A 21467-nucleotide genomic window follows, 5' to 3' on the forward strand; every position below is an offset into this window, starting at 1 on the left:
TTGCATCATGTTATAAAAAATACGTATTTATTTAAGTCAAGCTATAATTTGTTATTCATTACATTAAAAATAAGAGGGTAATATTTCTCAACTGTTGATCAGTCTATCCTTCCACATATTAGTCTTTGGAGACAGAAATCACCAAAAATTGAAGGTAATCCCATGAATATCTCTCAAAATGTTCTAATTATTCTATTCCTATCAGGGAGCTGGGGCTAGTTGACATGAAGCTAAGTTTTTGGCACACATTTGTAAAAAAACATATGGTAGCTAGCCTTCTGTATTTTTCTTATTGCCAACGTTTAGTTTTGGATCAGTCTAAAAAAAACTAAAAGATTAATAGTTTCTAGCTATCATTTTCTTTGTTTGTATATTCTTCAATCTTTAGCTAACAGTGAATAAAATAAAAAGATAGCTAGAACTGAAATACCGACTAATCGGTCCTTAGGACTGTTGAATTGTTAAAAAAATCGGACCGATACATTAAAAAAAATGAAAGGGGGGAGAGCGGAGATTGATTGGGAAATCAGTCTCGATTCGACACTACTAATTGTAACTTATTATTTAGATAATATCATAGAGGAATAAATAATACTTTATCTATAGATATGTATAATATACATTGAATTGAATCTCTTGATTTTTTTAAATTAATATCAAAATCAAAATTCGATTGTAATACCGTTTAGAGTTAATCTCCTTCAAATCATAGATAAGAAAATTTATAGCTAACAACGGCAATACTTTGAATTAAATATTAATGATAATTTTCTTACAATAAACGTATATTTTCTATATGAAAAAATCATATTCATATTTGCACACCTGGTAAGAACAAGCTACATATAAGGCAAGAGAGTTACATAAATATATATGATTAGCCAATGTACTTTTAAAACTCTGAATGGAGAAGTACTTCGTGAAAGGATCAAATAGACATGAAGTTCACGCATTATAAAGACAACCAATCAACATCGATCAAACTTACGTTTGAATTAAGAATTATACTATGACAATAATGTTTTTTAAAGTTTCCCCTTGAGGTTTCATAATTCTATTTTCTATTAAGTCACAACATGCTGTATTTGTATAAAAATACGTTAAGAAGGCGGGAAAAGGTTATACCAACAAGTTATAAATAATTTTAACTTTTAAAGAGATATTTTTGTTTGTTTTCTATTTCATTTTTTTTGAATATGAGTATGCATGTGCCAAAAGGTGTATATATGCTACACCCAAAAAATATATATATTTATACTAAATGTATTCTCATATATTATAATCTTTTCTAAAAATTGCAAAAAAACATATCTCAATTTTTTTAATAAAAAGTCCATAAATATCATTTATTCCTTAAACCTATTTAAATACTTTCTCAATCACAAAATGACTTGTACATCATACATAAGTTATCAACACTGCGCGTTAGTTTACTAACAGACACATTTATTTTTTAGATGTGGATGTTTTATATTCATTTCCCCGAATCCTTGTTCTGATAGGTTGAATTAGCCACCCATTTTTTTATTATTTTAAGGTCGTTGGAAGTGAACAGGGAAAACATACTTAGAGAATGGTCACTCGATAGGGTGTAAAATTTCATTTAAAGTCAAACTTTATATAAAATTTTAAAAAAGAATGTGACTTTCGATCAGGGGTCGGATAACTTCTTTTAGGATTCATCCCAAACGAACAAGCTTAGAAACGAGTTAAAGTACAAATTAAATTTTTTTTTCTAAATTGACAATCTATTGTTATCATTATTTTATCTTTGAGGAGAAAATGTCTTAAGTATTGAGTGAGTATCTACGTGTGAGTGTGCTCATGAAAAACAAAAAAATTTATTGGGATGTGATCTTTCATATTATCAAAGCAAAATTTGTAAGTTCGTCAACCCCTCATGAATTCCAAACTATGTTACTACTCCACCTCTTTTCCCCCCTCATTTCATATTATGGGAAGGATGTTTGAGAGAGTTATGATCATTTTAAAACTTCAAATCATGTAAATTATTTATAATAATTAATAATAAACAAACGCTAATGAACACATTATTTATCCTTAAAAATACCACTTCACAAATGTATGTATATTCAATATAAATCTAATTAGTATCCTGAGTGAACGTTCCCACATCCGACTTTTAATTGGAATTAATTTAATTATCATACATAGATTAATTATGTTGGATAAATATTGATATTTTGTTTCATTGTCTTTGTATGATTTGTGTGTGTGTGTTTTGAATGATATTCTAATAATAATAAAATTATTTTATTTGAAAAACCACGGAGTTTCAATACCAAGTCCAAGAACAATAGTTTTAAAACATATGTGTAAATAAATGAAATATGTGATTTGTCAACACAAAAGCCAACTACAAGGATTTTTCTTAAAATTGAGTGCGGATTACATATGTACTATTCGACGAATTTTTCTGGTTTTCAAAGAACAAATTATTCTGATGAACCATTTTGGTACGTCGCAAATTACATTTCAAGTTGTGAAATTGATTGTCGCAATAAAAGAGTAATAAATTGCTATATTTGATTAAAAAGGCAATATTGGGGCCAATTTACGTGTCTCAAATTAAATAAATGGTTGAAACTATTGGTAAAACTCTTGGGTTTCTAACTTAATAAAAAACCGGATTAATACTATTGAATTGTAATAAAATTCTGAATCGGATTATAACAAATAAGCACACAGTACCGGGCTGCTAAAAATTTGCACCACAACAAAATTGGAGTTACCTCCTCTGGAACAAGAGTACCAAAATAGAATATTTTAGAGAATATTCATAGCATAGATACTAAAAATTTAATCAATATGTCGTTTGACAACACAATAGTATTTTGAACAAAATTAAGAAAATGAGAAATTCCCAAAATTATTATTTTACTTCCTTAATATAAACGGCTAAGTTCATTGATATATTTCGGTCAATTGGAGACTTTATATAACAATTTGCAGATTTGGTTGAGATACTTCAAAATATTAAATAGGGATCACCAATCTTTGTAAAGTTGAGGGCTATTTTAAGATTACCATCTCAAAAAATATGCTTCAGATAATCAAGAAATCAAAAGCATAAAATATTTTTAGAAAAAATCCAGCGGGCAACTAAGATTAATCTAACGGGTACCTGGGGTTCATAGGTGTTGGTGACCACTGATCTAGAGCCTTCATTTTATATATGATACTTAGTTTCGTTCCGATATGATCTTACAAATATCATTCTCAATAACTGATTAATAATCTTTAAGAGTAATTTGATTAATCAAAAGAATGTATTAATATAAATGGTAGATAATTAGATTCAAAATACAAATGTAAACCATGCTTACTTTTGAGGAAACCCCGCTCAGCTCTATTTTGTGTTGATGGGCTACATATATCTTCCTATGGCAAGAACCACTTCCACAAGCTGTGTTAAAAGTAATAATTAATTTTTTATGTGAAATCCAGAGCAGCCACAACAGCTCCAATTCACTGATCCTTGCTTACCCTAGGACCATCATAGGTCGTCTTTACATAGGCAAAATTCAGGAGTAGAAGGAGGCTATAAATCTCCCAAATTGGATAGACTCCGCACCTATACGATTTAGGGGTATCTGATACTTTCACCTTAAACTTTTTGCCTTAGGACATTTAGCCTTAAATTACTGGACCTTAAGAAATTTTACTCTCAGTCAATTTTGCCTCAAGGATATTTCGCCTAAGTACAAATGAGATTTATATATATCAATATTGTTTGACTTTTTAATCAAAAAATGTATTGTTTTGATAGATTGTTGCAGGAAAGAGGTTCACGATGATCATCGCTCCTATCTTCCTATTTCCATTCCAGATTGATCCAACAGTACTGAGGTTTACCGGTTTCCTAGCTTACATCTCTCATATCCGTGTACTACGACCCGGCGTTGGTCCCCTCCCCGAATCCTCTCAGTGGTTTGCCTCACCACTCCCTCTTCTTCTGACACATCCTGGATCATAACGTAGTAAAAATCACTGTTCTTGCCTCATATAATTATTGTTTGTTAACCCATGAGTTTTTTCCAATATGAATTAGTCATTATGTCGAATGATAATTGATCACGCAGAAGTGATTACCACTTCTTCCGTTGAAATTGTTGTCGTGTTTGTTTATTTTCCTTATTATGTAAATTTTGATTATGTAAACTCTTTTGTCTCTGGTACAAACTCATTACATAATGAGATTTCGATTAAATGAATTGAAATTTCAACATTATTCCGAAAGAATTTAATGCTTTTTATAGTAATAAATAAAGTATATTTTGATATAAAAATTCAAAGAAAACATTAATTTTAACCAAAAGCAAACAATAACGACGTATAAATCTTATTATATATATCTATATTGAGGCAAAATATCCTATAGAAAAAATGGCTTTAAGGGGAAGTGTCCTAAGGCAAAATGATTTACGGGAAAATGTCCTTAGGCAAATAGTTTACGGGGAAAGTATCTTCCTCCCAATTATAGATTTTGGACGGATGCTCCATCAAGTTTGATGTAGATTGGGGTCCCTGAGTCCATTGTTCTACCTTAATCCAGTCTTGTCATTCACCATTTTAATCGTTTACTCCACTTTAATCGTTCATTTTTTTAAATTAATTTAGTTAACTAAATCGTTCACGTTGAATTTGTTTAATCCTTCCCTTTTCAGACAACTTTTCTTTTTGTTTTAACCAATTTTATAAAACTATAATGGAATCATAGAAAATTTACAAATTTTGAAAATCTTTTAATACAGGGCCGTAAGACTACAGCAACATCCGGTCGATTTGCCCTTTTGATGGACTACCAGTCCTTCTTCCCTCATATTATACACCGGCCATTTGAAGATTATGGATTCTTGAAGTTATTGTGAATTGAACGAGTGAATGTAGCTGCCTTTTTTTAATTTAATAAAATATACCTATTTTTAAGCACTAAGTGGATTTCGAATTCCTATACTTTCATCGTCCTTCCATTTCGTTATTCAAATCCATTGTTTATGTAGAGAACTTGCACCAAATTTGTATTATATGAGACGTCTAAAGTACTCCAAAATATCTCAAATAAAGTCACTAATACTCATATATGTATGGATGTTCGTGGGAAAATATATATAGCGAGAGAAATTAAAGTACTTCATGAAAAGATAAAGAAACATTTGTATAATTATTGAAGATTTAAAAAAAAAATTGGGATCTGAACTATGTAATTTACATTTAATAAACTAAATCCATTCTGGATTCTCTTAACTTAACCTTAAAAATTGATAGAATTATTCAAAAAAGGATGAGTAACAATAAATCCCTTATCCAAATATATCCTTTTTTTAACGATTCTAACTATTCATCGGGAGTACCCTCTGGCAGTCAAGTGTACATGTTAGCTTTAAATGTTTTAATTTAAAGCATTTTTTTATTCTTATATGTTGAGATGTTTTCATGATTAATAATCTAAATCAGCGTTTCACTAAGGGGGTACCACTGCAATTTTTTTATTTAATTTAATTAGAATAATTAAATGTCTAAAAACTGATATATCATATATATATATAAAACATAAATACATTCTTTTTAAGCATGAAAGGATGAAAATTAAAATTCCTTAAAATGGAGCCTTAAAATATGTCTCAAATTCACATGTCAAGACCGTGTCATGTCACCGAGGTTAGTGTGACTGCAGTGTGCAGCATATTGTTTTATAGTTTAGCGCGAAAATACACTGATTTCCCAAAGAACAAAGCAACAGCACCATGTATCGTTATCTAGAAGGTACGTAGAATTTTTTTGGGTGGGAGCTACAGCCCCCACCTGCGGACGCCTTTGAAAACTCCACATTAACTCAACATAATTGACTGTGAAATGGAGCCTCTGGCTACTTCATGCGAACCTTCATCCACCTGCTCTGAGTCAGCACCACAGGTCGCTGGGGTGGATACTAGTGAAGCTAAAAAGAGGACAAACATCCACGATTACAATTATTTTAAACATGACATTTGAGTTTAGTTTATACAATGTCATTTCTAATCATATATTACACTGGGGTACCTTGAGATTTTAAACACTTTTAACAGGTGACCGGATGGAAAAAAGTTTGAGAAACGCTGATTTAAATGATCGGAGTCCAAGAAGGGCTCAGCCAAATGCCATTATTTAAAAAAAAACACATTAGTTCAAGAGTAAATCTCTATAGGGCCTTCAATTTTGAGGGGAGAAACGACAACTTATTTTATGTTTATTCCTCACTAACAAATATATATATATTGCTTTGACAGTGTGTAGAAATGTATTTATTAGACCTTATACAGATATATAAAGTTATTATTGTTTCATTGGTGATATCAAGGTTATAGAATCTTAACCCCCTCTTCTTTCTACCCTCCTTTTCCATCCCGGGTGATTTTTAATGAAAATTTCTATAGGCAATAAATTATAAATGTAATTTATTTTATTTTATTTGTCTAGACTTTGGGAAATTAAGACTTCTTTTATCTGGTCCCACTACTAGGACTTAATTGTAAAGAGTTGATTCCCTTGTTGAATAATAATAAATATTATGTTGTAATATTTGGGATACTGGTGTCCTTGATCCTTTTGATTAAAAGTGTGTGAACATAGCATAGACACAGGCGTTTGGTTAATGTGTATTCGAAATGTGAATGGAGTTGGTCAACTAGGGGCTATGATTAAAATGATTTATATATAATTATAAATCCTGTAACATCAAGCAGAACAATTTGAATAATATCAATCAATATTTAATAATAATTATATGCTAATCCATGGATAAAAAAATATAAGTGATGTTATAAAATATAATTTCATATCGATTTGGCGTTGTGTCGACTCGAACAACAATTGAATCGGTGGGACTTTACTCAAAGTGTGAGCAGATTTATTAATTAAAAATAAAACCCGGGTCGATTTCATATTATTACTGAGTAGACTTGGTTTTTTAGACTAAACCTCCTCAAATGTTTTGAGTTTCGTGGCGCTATTGTTTCTAAGAGAATTTTTTGATCCAGTGTTTTCCAATCTTTCAAATATAACTTATAAAACAAACAATCAGGAAATGATCCCAATTCTTAGAATAACTTATATATATATATTCATTTTTTTGTACAACAAACTCCCATATATTACAAATTAATAATAGATTATTTCTTGTGAAGTAACTATAAATAAATTCTTCATGGGAGAAAAAAAATTACACGATCACCATGATGTTTGAGGTGATTAAGAATACTCCTACAACGCTCCTTAGGGAAATGCTGATGTTTTTGAGTCAAGAATGCCTTCCCCTCAAACATCTTTAACATCCACCTTAGCAGCCTTGCCCATCCTTGACACGGTATTCTATCTAAAATTGGCTAAATCTTATTCGAAATCGGCTAATTTAGCAACACTGTGGGAGGAGCGAACGTGGTGGCACGACCAAAATAAAAAAGCAACCCAAACATACGCAATACTCGTTCAGATTTTGTGTTGAGTTACTTAGTAGTGAACTTTAATATTCAGTTTCATGGCATAAATTTATACAACTGTCTTATTTTGTTTTTCACCGTTCTTTATATAATACTAACAAAAGATTACCCGGCGTTACATGGCCAAGGAGGGAGTGGGTAATCACAATACCAATGGTTAATGCAATTTTCTGAATGTTTAGACCCCTTTGGTACACGTGACCGTTAGGGTATTCTATAATGCATTATGATATAACACCTCTATATTATATTAAATGTATTATTATAAATTTAAAAAAATAAATGTGTAATGAACTCTAAATAACATACAAACATATTATATCCATGAACAAATTTGTTTAGATGAGAAATCCATGTTATATTTCCGTCAAAAAAAATTCAAATTGAAGTTCAAAAAAGGAACTGTCAAAAATTATATAATAAAATATTCCGGTAACTAAAAATATCTCATTTTTTTAGTGAGCTCTATGTACAAAAGCCATCGTTTTGTGGTATTTCTTTTACAAAATGATAATTGACGTTTGATGAGAGAAAGATAATTTTTTTTGAAAAATAATGGACCAATTTTTATGTTTAAAATTTATATGCCAACAAATTACCAGACAAAATTTCTAAAAACACTTTTGATATACGAATCAAATATTGCATTTACTTTTCCTTTTTTTTTGTACAACTACAATTTTTACTGATGATTTCAGTTTTTGTTCACAATTTTTTTGATTTGGAATAAATTTGGGAAATTTTTTTTTAATTGTTTTTTTTTAGATGCCAGTCTCTTTTGATTTATAATTCAACCCCTTTTCTAGTCTCCTTGAGCTCCAAAAAACAATTTTTGTGTTTGTTCAAAAGAGGCACCCATAGAAAGTTTCATCCTCCCAAGCCCAACGGTGTGGGCACCCATGAAAGACACACAAAAACTCTATTATATATACAGATTCCCATTTGGCTCATAATCAATTAAATACACCATAATGTTGGGGTCGAGGCCCTCATTTTGGGAACAACTGTTCTAATTAAACATAATTAAACATAATTTCACCTATTTTAACCATTTATGCACCTACCTAACCTTAGGATTCAACTTCTAGAAATCTACGACAAATAAATAACAATAATTATGTATACCTACCCTCAGTGTATTATTGAAGTCATTATTCACCAATAAAACGTAGTAACTCTCTTTCATTCATACTTTTTTCAATTTATAAACTCAGTTCGATCCAAGTCTACAAAACACTATATTAATTACGTATGGGTTTTTCTTTCATTTACCGCATAGCTATGCTAATTATTTATCTTCAATAAATCATCCTTGAAAAATCAAGAAATGATTACAGTAAATATCATAAATAAAATTTCAATTTGTGAAAATTATTTTTTGTTTAATATCCTTTTATAAGAGTGTTATTTATCATATTAATTATAAATTACAGACATTTTATGAAAAGCCTATTTGACCTTGCTAAAATAAAATAAAAATACGGAATATATTTTTGGTTAACAAGGGCTCTTTACGTAAATAAATTATACTCATATGTTATCATGATTTAAAATTTTATTTGATATTTGTATATTTAAGAATATAATAATTCCCATATAATTTACCACTGCGGATTGTTGAATGATGAGAAGTCATGTGTGCTGAATACTAAATAGTTTTAAACACTTTTTTGTAACACTGAGAATAAATAGAAACAGTAGAACTCACGAACAAAAGATGGGACTACATTTTTTCGTATTTGAGTCGGGTTGGACCTTTAAGGGTAAAGTTGTAATTCAAATCCAACCAATCAATATCAAGAAAACTAATTACAGGAAAAAAGAAAAAAACCCTACAGCTGAAAACCAAATACAGTGTTAGTGAGGTAACACCGTGTGGAATAACCACCATTCGCTCCAAGCACTAACTAATATGAATGAATAAACTACGTTCAATATAGATAGCATCATCAAGGATTTAGTAATACTTTTTAAGATTTGCAGAATCCTTTGGATCTTTTTTAAGATCCGTAAAAGTAACTGAAGCTGGTTTGGATATCTGATCTTTCCGAATAGTACAGTTTTACTCCCACCGGGTACCTTGGTTTCGGATCCACAACCTGCCCTATCTCCATACAGAACTCTACCGCCTACATATTCAATACATAAAATTGAATCCAACCCGACTCACGTGAATTTCTGGTTGTTTTCTTGGGATGTAGAGGTATCATTTTTAGTGTGTGTACATAAAGCTCAGTGGATCAATAAAGGATATAAAAGGGTAGTACAAACCTATGGTTGTATATCCTAAGCATTTTTAGCTAAAGAGTTTTCTTGTTATTGTTGTTGGAACCCTAAAGAGTCTTCTTTCTTTTCTCCAGCTGTTATCATTATACTTTCATTCTTGAGGATAGGACATCTAAGTATTGAGTAACTAAGTATAAGTGTGATCATGAAAAGTGAAGACTAACACTGAGAATGTCGTGTGGAGTTATCTTCCATATTATTCGTCTTTGATGAATAACATTGGGTAATGCCTGGAACCGATGCTCATATCAAATAAACAATAATAAATTTGACTTTAGATGAGGAGTGTGTAGCTTAGGCCATCCAGGAAGTACTTTATTCTTTGGACTAAAGTACTCCCTGCCTCATTACGTCATAAAAAAAATTATCAAGATATTATTATTATTATTTTTCCATTCTCCAGGAGAGAACATCTAAATATTGAGTAACTATGTGTGAGTGTGCGCATCAAAAACGTAGAGTAACACGATTTCTCAAGGATTTCTCTTCTATATATTAATAATATATTATGAAAACAAATTTTTTCTTTAATAAGTCGGACTAAGAAAACTAAGTTTATACTTATAGATTGGAAAATGAATACATATGTACTAGCCTCAAGAATCTGATTAAATAGCCGCCTATGACTTATTATAGGATTTAATTGATAAAATCTGTAGTTACATATATTTTATTTTAGAAAAGTTTCTAGTCTGGCAATAAATTAAAATGTTTCTTTCACTTTGCTGCATTGTGTTTCTCGAGAGTCTGTGTTTTTTATTTAATATTTAAAAACAAAACAAAAAAAAAAGATCCCTATCTGACTCATACATACATCATATGTGTAAATAAAATGCAATTTTTGCCAAAAACAGTAAATACAAAGAGTATTTAGTCAATAAAAACAGTCCAAATACGCAGTTCCCAATCCAAATATTTATATATATCGTATCATTTATTCATGATAAAAGTACACATGATTTTTTATTTGTTCAACTAAAACTGATACAATACTGAATTAGTATTGCATTTCAGACTGCAAATCATAGAACGGTCTGTGAGCCTTATGATTTTTATCATTACCACTAATTGTGCTGGGGTTTGGTTTTTAGAGCCCTAAGGTCCTGTTTTAGGGAATTCCATGACCCAATCTACACTAAAATACTAAAATATTATGTGATGAAATTAATTTGATGATTGTTTATTTGTGAAATAAGTTAGTCGACTCAGTTTAATCCAGCTTGTACTGAGCCAACCTTTATTATATTCACATTTAAACACACAAAGTATTGAGGTCCATGGTCAAATAGGAAATTGAGAAGGACCCGACGAAATCCATGAGGAAGATGGCGAATGAGATGGAGACCGACCTCAAGCCCATCAGGATGTTATAGTGTAAAGACAGAAAATAAATATAATTATTTCCTAATGACACAATCATCCGTGATATATTTAATAATATTTTTTTGTTTATGAAGTTTCAAATCCCAATATTTTAGCTTTGTCCTCACCCGATGTGAACCCCCTGGACTACGCTCTCTGGAGCGTCTTGGAGTGCAGGACGAACAAGACTTCTCAACCGAAAGTCGATCCCCTGAAGGCCCTGATCACGGAGTAGTGGAACAATTTGTCTTCAGATTTCATCATTGCCAGCTGTGCTTCTGTTTGTCCCCGCATTGAAGCCATCCTTCGGAATGGAGGGGGACATATTGAATAAAAACACTAGCAAATTGTTGATTAATCAACTTTTGTTTTAAAAGTTTGCCATAAAAATGGCACAAAATGAAAATATGGAGAAGTGAAAATGGCTTTTAAAACGTTTAATTTTTGAGTCCTCACCCTGTATATTTTTTATATATCTTATTTGGCTTAATATTAATATACTATCCACATGTTTAGGAAAAATTCAAAAGGCAGACAGCTAAACCACACAACACTACTAACAACCTATGTGATTGCATTGCGCCTCCTGTTCATCTAAAGTCAAATGAAAGTATATATAATATGTATGTATGTATTTCTAATTTCCTTAGAGGCTAACGATTTCATGTCTATCGTTTTATTTTTTCTCCTTCTTTTGAACGATAATAAACGTATTTCTCTACATACTTATACATATGATGTGTATAATCACAAAAAAAAAAATATATATATATATATATCAAAGTCCAACAAAGTCCACTTTCTCTTTTATTACACAAATTCATATGTTTATTATTTCCATAGTGATTCTCAAATACATAACACATATACCTCCATTCTACGTAGATATACAAAAAGACATTCAAATATCAATTGAAAATACGATAAAGTTGTTTTTCTTATCAATTAGAGAAGTTGTTACAAAATATGATTCATACACTTGCTACCGAAAAAATAATCAAAGGATAACACTTAACTGATGCATTTTGTGAAGTTTATATCGATTTTTTTCTGCCCCGGAATGTATTTTCAACTAAATGGGGAAAAACATCATCAGAGACGTGGGAAGATTTTTTTTTTTTTTTTTTTTTTTGAGGGGGGAAAGTCTCTAGTTTTTTTTAGTTTTTTTTTTGACAATTTAAACATAATTTTTTATTTATGCCGAATTTGAAAAATATATATTTTTTAAATTCCAACTTAGATAAAAAAATTTTTTATAGAAGAGGCAAAAAACTGTTGTTTTTAATTTTTCAGAAGAGACTAAATCTGAACGAATAACAATTTTATTTTAAAGAAGGGAAATTGATTTATTTTTCCTAAAAAATTAAACATTTAAAATTTTGTAGACAACATAAAAATTGTTTATTGTGCGAATAATTATAATTCTGCACATAGACTTTGCCCTATTAGGCTGCAATTGTTACGGCGGATTATATTTTTATTTATTTATTTGGGAGGGGGAAGCTTGTTTTTTGGAAGCATAATTTAATCAAATGACCTTTTTTTTTAAAAAAGAAACCCTTAAAATTTTTTTTTGCCAGATCAAAAAAATTCTAGTACAAAGGTTTTATTCCTTGATTTTATCTGCAGACGCCCCTGCTGTAGGACTGTTCGGTCCTTAATTGAAATCCTATTTACGTCTTGTTCGTTCCAAATACTATCGGTCCTTTAAAATTGATACAACATTTTAAATAACCTTTTACAAAGGATCATTTTTAATGCATCCCCTTCCAGACGGCCTGATTTTCTGAGAAAAGCGCAACATACTTTTTGCATTTTGAACTTGCATTCATATTTAACCTACAACGATATTCTGTAATGTGTCAGGGTTAACGTAAATTTTCCAATATGATGTTGACTTATCTGCCACAAAATCACATGATAAAAACTTCTCATTTATAGAAAATCAAAATTTAAAACATTTAGTAATGAATAAATATATAGGTACACCTTCTATTGTATTGATCCAAATTATATTGTTCTTAAAATTTACTTGTTGACTTAATGAGATTCTCAATAGATAATATCTTATTAGGTGTAACAAGGATAGGGGGAGGGGTGCTTTTTGAAAAATCTTTTATGATTTTTACATTTTTTTTTTTTTGATAAGACGATAACTTTTTTGTTCACCTTGACAAATAAATAAATTTTTAATTTAACAACAAGCTTTTAGTTAAGTGGGTCTAATTGGGTACTGCCCTTCACTTCACACACTGTCGTCACGGACCTGTAAATTTTAACCAGCTCAGATGAAGCAGATTTATTGTCTTGGTGAAGAGGAAAACTTTTTGAATCTGCATGAAAGAAATCCAGTATTATTTTAAAAACTTTGTCGCATGGTGGACCTTAGATTGAATTAAAAATCTTGCATTTATGAGTTAAATTCCTTCAAAAAATTTTAAGCTTTTTGTTTTTCTATACTTGGAGTATTGGTCGAGATTTATTGATGAAGTCGTTACTTATTTTGGATGATGACGCCATTGAACGAAGTTTGTGAGATAGGATGGTTTTTGCATTTGACTTGCATGCATCTTTAAGACTTAAGACGGGACTGGACGTCTAAATTTTAAGACCCATGAATTATTCAAGCTACTTGAATATGATTTTACATGATTGTTGATAAAAGGTATCTGTAGAGATGTCTTTGAAATTTTTCTTTCGTGATGTAAAGCAATTATATTTTTTATTAGAGCTTTTCTGGAATGATTTTCTTTTTTTTTTCGATATTTTATATAACAAAAAAACATTTCAAACGTCCAATTTTCCAACTAACACGCAAACTTTTCAGACTCCAATATTCATGTGATGTTTTTCAACACCTACACATACCTATTCTGTGGTAATTTCCTGGGTATTTGTAGGTTTTACATGTCAAAGTTTGGTCATTTTCCATGTGCAGACACCAAAGAATTAGTTCAAAGCTACTTTGTCGAATATACACTACAATTTCGAAAGGACTTTTCGCACAAAAAATAACAAATGAATAAATATATATACTGGTGTTGAGCATCTAATGATTTTTTGCTTCAGTCTTAAGTTACCAAATTAGTTAACATTATACCGGTCTTAGACCAGTTTAGAATTTCCCAATCAAGCCTCAACATTAATACCTACATTTGATTGTGATTCATGGAACACTAGTAATTGTATATATTTAGGGTTTCCATTCATGTTACTTCGATTTAAAAAGTTCAATAGTAGATGAATATACAACCGTCACAATTTTTTTTAATGTTCCTTTAATTGGTCAGATGGATTTGATCTGATGAAGTATAAATAAACATTATAGAAGGGGCAGGCAACTTTTGAGACATGGAGTGTCAACTTCAACATTTCCAATCAATGAGTGGGCCACTATCTACAATGATGGTAAAAAATACACACACAAACTACGGTAATATGCTCTAAATCGCACGATCCAGTGAATATGCCTCCGCGTGCCAAGAGGCACACGTGACATAAGTTGCCGACCCCTGCATTTTAGTATTACAATTACTCTATCTGACCAAGGATTTGTCTTTCTAGTTCATACTCATAATGTAATTTTTTTTAGGAGCCAGTGTGTATTGACGATACAGACATCAATTTCAAGAGACAAATTTATCCTGGGCGCGTTGCCCACTAAACTACGTCACTCCATATTGAACTGAAATTATTTGGTACTCATTGTTCTATCAGTTGAAGCATCTTTATCATTGCAAGAATCCCTTATGAATACTAAACTATTTCAACTCATGGTAAATGACTAAAATGTTTACTTAATCATAATCATTTTTTAAGGGGCTTCATTGTTTTTGCAAAATTGCCCCCTAGAACTGCAATTATCAAACAACGGAATCCTCAAACACAGCATTTTTTTTATCTTTAAGATAATAGATGATGCAATGTGCAATTTCTGCATTAATATTTGTATTCCTAATGTTTTTCAGCTGGAGCCACGTCGAACACATCTGTTTTAAGAGAGTGCATATGAAATTGATAAAAAAATATTAACGTTGTCTTATGAAAAAACTACGACTATTTATAAATGGGCTGGAATTCCGTTAGTCCGACATACGCAGTTTTTCCGCTATATATACAAATCTAAGGGGTTTTTAAGGGAAAAGTTGACAGAAACTTAAGATGTCTAACCTGAGATCCGCCATAACTTTTTTGATGTGCACAATTTCTTTTATGAGTGAGTGATTTGAAATTTCCTTTTTGAATTTTTTTTTCGTTTGATTTAATTTTTTATGAATAAATATGAATATTTGAAATGTTCTAGACTTTTCAATTTTTTTTCGATAAAATTGAAAATTTTTGTTAATAGCTATGCATATTTGAACTTTTTGTAATTATTTGCAGTTTCTGAATTTGTTTCGAAAAAAATTTATACTCAAAATTTAAATTTTTCATTTTTTTTTTGTAAAAAATTAATTTTTTGAAATTTTTTTTATTGTGGATTTTTGAAATTTTTTTTTTTTAAAATTTAATTTTTGAAAATACCTATGGAGTTTTTTTTTCCAACAAATTAAATTCTTATGAATAGTTGCTAATTTTGAAATTTTTTTTCAAAAAATTTAACTTTTGATTTTTTTTTTAAATTCGAAAACCAAACCTCCCCTAAAAATATAATCCTACGTACGCCTGTAATTAAGCAATAAAACATGTGTCTTATTTACAAATAATTGTTTGTTTTTGTTTTAGCAATAGTATATTGAATAAAAAGTCTTCCTGAATAAAATGTACAGTCTTTCAACTCTAGTATTAAAAAAAAAAAAAAAAAAAAATTAAAATCATCCATGAAAATACAAATATCCATGTATTTTGGGTAATCCCCATAAATCACAGTAGGTTAGTTCCATAACCTATTATTATTCATATTAAATAATAAATATAATTTAAGTGGATTAGACAAAATAAAAACAAAAAAACTATTAAAAGGTTGTTTGAGTGCATTTATTATTTTATAAAAATATTTATACATAATTATTAGTGATGCTAAGTATTAATTATTTGCTTTTCGAAATTGGCCTATAAATAGGCATTTAGATAATAATCATGACTTCATTTTGTATATGGATGAAGATTAAAAGTTTAGTAGATATATGATGCGAAATTTTGAGAATAAGAAAAATTGCCCGAGAAGAAAAATTGATCGAGGCAGAATATTGTTACCAAAAATCCTGATCTTTAATTAGATTTGAAAATAAAAAATTACTTTTAACTAAAACAAATGAAACTCTTGAAATTGCCCCAAATCAACAAAGTTTTGTTTAAAGACAATTTAACCTTTTGAAAATAAATTTACTTGATTAACTTGTTTAATTAAAAGTCTTAATTTACAATGTTAATCTTCTTCTGGCGTTGTTCATTTGTTCCAAAGTCTACATAGCTTAATATTTTCTGCGTTTCAAAAAATTTGTGAAAGTATATTTTTTAAATTTTTCCTTAAAACATATAGATTGTAACAAACAAATGTGAGCTTTAAAAAAATAATAAGTCCATATGGAATGATGTGGAGGCTATCTTAGAACTTTGATGTACAAACGTATTTTTAGGAAACTTTTTGAAAAATAAAAGTAATACTTTAAAAAAAAGACTTTGAATATAAATCATACATAGTTTTATTTAAAATTGCCCAACATTTGGTTTTTTGAACGGATTCTCATGTTAAAAACTAATAATTAATAATTTGAGAAAGGAACTCTCAATGATTGATGGAGATTCCAAATACTAAACTATGGATGAAATAATTTGTTCCGCCTAAGGCAATTTTTCGAGTATTAAAATTTAGGTCTTTGTTATTTGAAAAACAACTGAAAAAGCTTTCATTATAATCACAAAAAGTTTTCAACGTTTCGTTCTAAATATTAAGGTCATTTCCGAATTGGATGTAAAAGTCGTCCCAGAGAACAATATTGACTATTCTTGTGCTTGAAGGAAAGATAAAGTTTGACTAATTGCATCCGATTGATAAACTGAGGTAATTTACTATAACATTAGTAAAAAAATGCATTGTTGATGGAGCTTTCAAATTTGGGACGTTTTCCGAGAGCCAATAAAAAGAACAGTACTGTCTTTCACCACACGGGAATTATTTTAAGTCCAATATTAATTAACAATACAACCCTACTTTGATTCAGACATAGAGCAAGACATACTTACACTAAACATACAGGTAAAATCCCTTAATTATATTGAATAAATATTATCTATCTCTGAACAAAGTACAGTAGAATCTCGATTTAAGGGATAAATTCAATTTAAGAGATTAAATGTGACTGACCGAATGTTTAATTCATTTAATCTATCGATTTAAGGGATTTTTATTTCTTAAAAAGATATTTTTAATATGTGTAATATGTATGTATAGTTTTGTATTTCTCATATAAAGTATAAAAAGGTTGTACAGTTCTTAAAAAAGGACACTTTATTTCGACACTTTTCGCTCTTACAAATTGCAAAAAATCTTTGATTCTAATTCATTGAGAAAAGCTACATTTACTAATACAGGAACGAAAATATATAAAAACTAACAATATTTTAATAACAATGCATTCTATTCTTATTCATCCTTAAATAACTTTAATCAAATAGTCTTACTCTTACTATTTGTAGTATCATAGGCCTAAAACTATGATATGAGGATTTTAAGATTAATTATATATATATTTTCGATTTAAGGGACTTTTTTTCAAACATGGAAAACTCCTTAAAATCTAGATTTGCAGAGGCGTCCGCAGGGTGTGGGCTGGAGGGGCTGTTGCCTCCCAAATTAATGATCGTTTTCTATCTACTAGAAAATTTAATATTTGATTTTTTTTTTCAAAACATTTAATATCTAAAACTTAATTTAATTTTTTAAATTTTTATGTGAATAGCCATGGATTTTTCAAGTTTTTCTCCAAAAAATATGATATTTGAAATTTTGTCAAAAAAGCTGTAGATTTTTGAATTTTTTTTCCAAAAAAAATATTGTTGAGAATAGCTGTGGATTATTTAACTTAAAAAAAAAATACCTCCCCCCTGTTACCCAATTCACACAAATTTACCTCTGATTCGTGTGTATTATATTTTTTTTCACTATGTACGCAGTAGATATTATTAGGAATATGATGGATAATTCTTAATTTTAATATCTTGGTTGACAACAGATCGTTATTTAATCAATTGAACGTACTGTTCAAAAGATATATTTCAATGCATCCTACAACATCCACATCATAACCAGTTAGATACTGATTCTGCCTCATTAGCCTGTCTCTATTTAATGACTTGACATGCTTAGTGTCGGAGTTGTCTATGCTTATTAATTTAGTATGGGCATCCGAACAGTAGATTTAGACAATAAAGAATGCAATAACGTATGTTTGATTTTGCAAAGTATTTGTTGGAAACTTCTCAATTTTATTATGAAATTTTTATAGTATAGCTATTAATAAAAAAAACTAATGCATAATACATTAGATTATTGGAAATGTTCACATAAAGTTGGTTCTACGTAAGAATTAGGGAGTGCAGAGCGTATTTAAAGTGAAATTAACTTTTAGGGATAGTACTTAGCTTGTAGATGATATTGACAAGTAAATTATTGAGGGATTCAAGCCAAAAACTTATAGTCTGTTCATGTGTTTGATTGATTTTTAAACACCTGAACTAGAATCAATATTTGAACGGCATTCCCATGTTCCTACATTTCTTCCTTGTTATTTATGATTATCTAAAGAAATATTTTACTCCAGGGGTTAAGGTAGAATAAAGTGGCGAAACAAAAACCACAGGACAACTATTGTCTAAATATACTGTAGTGTCTTCTAATGGGCACTGATGCTGTCATGAATTGCTCTATAACTAAGTACGAAATATCCATGAATTCAAAAGTTGAATTCTTCAAAGGGAAGGATACATTGTTTACGACACGAGAGAAATGATTAAGTTACGTCATGTTTGGTACGTCAAAAGTGACATCTCATGAGTAAAATGTTTTTTTTTTCATTACAAATTACATGTTGGCGAAAAATTGATTAAGTGATCGTGTTTTAACTTTTTAACTGAATCAATGGAAAAAGTTTGAACGGGCCCAAGTCTGAATTATTAGACATTATAATTCCAATTGAAAAAATATATTCTTTGTATATCATAACTTTTTAATTCAAAGTATTGTAGCACTCATAATTTTTTGTTAAATTAAATTAATAACAAGTTCCCTAAAATATGTAAATAGTATACATAATAGTGTATTTCTCTAGAAAAATATTCCATTTTCGAGAAAACCCCAGATATAAGCGTTTCATAATTATATGTTTAATTTGATTACATACCATCAAAATTAAGTAATCCACGAAAAATTAGATAGTTCATCATTAATTTATTTTTTTTCCAAGTCGACTGAGTTACGGAGTTCAAAAAGCTAAACCCGCTACTTTTAAAAAAATAGCCCCTCCACAAGAACATGATAATTGAGAATATGTAAACATAACGAGTAGGACTAATGAGACACAAAGAAAATTGGGTGTAAAAGTTATCACCTTTATAGATTTATAATTACTTACATGTGAAATGTTCATTAGTAGACTCGCTTCATTGTTAGGGATGGGATTTATGCAGACAAATAATACATATATTATATGTGCACACTATGAAAGTCAGAAATATCTCCCATCCCTAGTCTTTTTTTTTTTTTTTATCAAAGGCTTGTGAATGAGTGAACTTTTTTAAGGGGCATGTTTGTTTATTCATTATTATTTTAAATGATATGTCTCTTTCATTAGAGCATCTTTAGGTAGGACTAAAGAGACTCGAAGGAAGTATAATCTAATTAATCAAACAATACCGGGTTGGTCATTGTAATCTAAACCCTTACTAATTCAATAAGTAATGAACGTGGAGTAATTTAAATTTATTATATATATTAAAGCATACACAATTAGTTACAAAACAAAAGAAATCTGAGCTCTCTTGCTTACATATAAGTCGAGAAAATGGCACTTGAACATGATCGACGAATTTCTATTCGCACGCTCCAAGCAGTTTGGTGTATCCAGGACTACCGTTTACAACGTCAGCAAGACAAAACGTTGGAGAGAAAGAAAGAATCTGGTAAAAAGGTCAACTGGATCCGGAGAAGTTAAAGAAAACATCCCAAGCCGATCCCTCAAGTCCATGTAAGAGATCTATGGGTTTCACACCAGACTATCCAAAGAGTCTAGAGTTGCCTATCTGTTCGCCTGCGTTGGCTCGTACATATTTAAAAAAAATATAGCTAAATAAAGTATTTAACTATTTTACAAATTGGTTTTGAGTTGTCTTTTCTGGATTCGATAAAAATCAAGGTTTTCGTAATTTAGTCATGTTACTGTAAGTTTGGGGTTCTCACTCAGTAGGGATAACACCAGGCTTGTATGTAAGTGCTCCTTTCAATTTTTCACTTTTCGTTTAGCGTTCAGCCATTATTTTCGTTCCGTTCTGCGTTCCAATTATAAGGTAGTACGAGGCTTGTACAGTATACATACATACACTATCGCGCTCGTTAAATGAAGCTGTAGAGTTTTTGAGGCATAAAAAAAGGCAGATATGTAGAAAAACGACAGCGCTTTCATCTATGTCTGGGCCTCCAAAGCTTTTTTTTCTCCTCTGACATGTCAGTGGTAATTATATAAAGTTTAAATACTTATCGTCGACTAAAAATAATAATATTTTATTTTCACAGAAGTAGAATAGCTATGTCCGTTGTGATTCATATCGATCTTCTCTTAAGCCTATATGTAAAGATTGATGAATTAAGTCATAATTAATTATTAAAAAATATTATTTTTGTAACTTATAATCAACTCTTAATAGTACGGAGTCATTGTAATAAAATTACATATTTTTGTAGCTGGTCTACCCAAAAGGAAGCTAAACTCATTTGTCTTAAAATTAAATATGGAATATATTTTCCAACAAATTATGGCTCATTTCAATTAATAAATGATTCTGATTAATCCTTTGAAGGTACCGCTAATTGTATTTAAAGTAGCCAAAATTCACTGCCACATTTATAGAATTAGGAAATTAATTAATTACATTTCTAAGAAATATTGGGCCAAATTAAGTTAAATAGATAAAACGGAGGTTATAAACTACAGTTAATACTCTAGAGTATATCAATTCATCCCAGAAATTTGAATTCAATGCCTTTAATACATCGTAATATCCCTTTAAAATATTGGCAGTCATTTTATAAATATAAATGATTAAACCATTGTAAATATGATTTGTGTTTTTTTCATAAAAATAAATAGTTTTTTTTAACTGAAC

At 29.8% G+C, this 21467-nt stretch overlaps 1 long non-coding RNA gene across 2 annotated transcripts; it reads left to right on the plus strand.

Annotated features, from left to right (window-relative positions):
- Positions 1 to 10677: 10677 nt before the first annotated feature.
- On the plus strand, positions 10678 to 15909 carry LOC121123643 (uncharacterized). 2 transcript variants are annotated; one of them, XR_005866049.2, is made up of 4 exons: positions 10678 to 11606; positions 11664 to 11770; positions 14740 to 14923; positions 15116 to 15909. It is a non-coding gene; the product is annotated as an uncharacterized lncRNA (long non-coding RNA). The 2 variants fall into 2 exon arrangements; XR_005866048.2 differs by having other exon boundaries at positions 10678 to 11770.
- The last annotated feature ends 5558 nt before the right edge of the window (positions 15910 to 21467 follow it).

This window comes from Lepeophtheirus salmonis, chromosome 8 (assembly GCF_016086655.4).
Source record: "Lepeophtheirus salmonis chromosome 8, UVic_Lsal_1.4, whole genome shotgun sequence".
In the NCBI taxonomy this organism is placed as follows: Eukaryota; Metazoa; Arthropoda; class Copepoda; order Siphonostomatoida; family Caligidae; genus Lepeophtheirus; species Lepeophtheirus salmonis.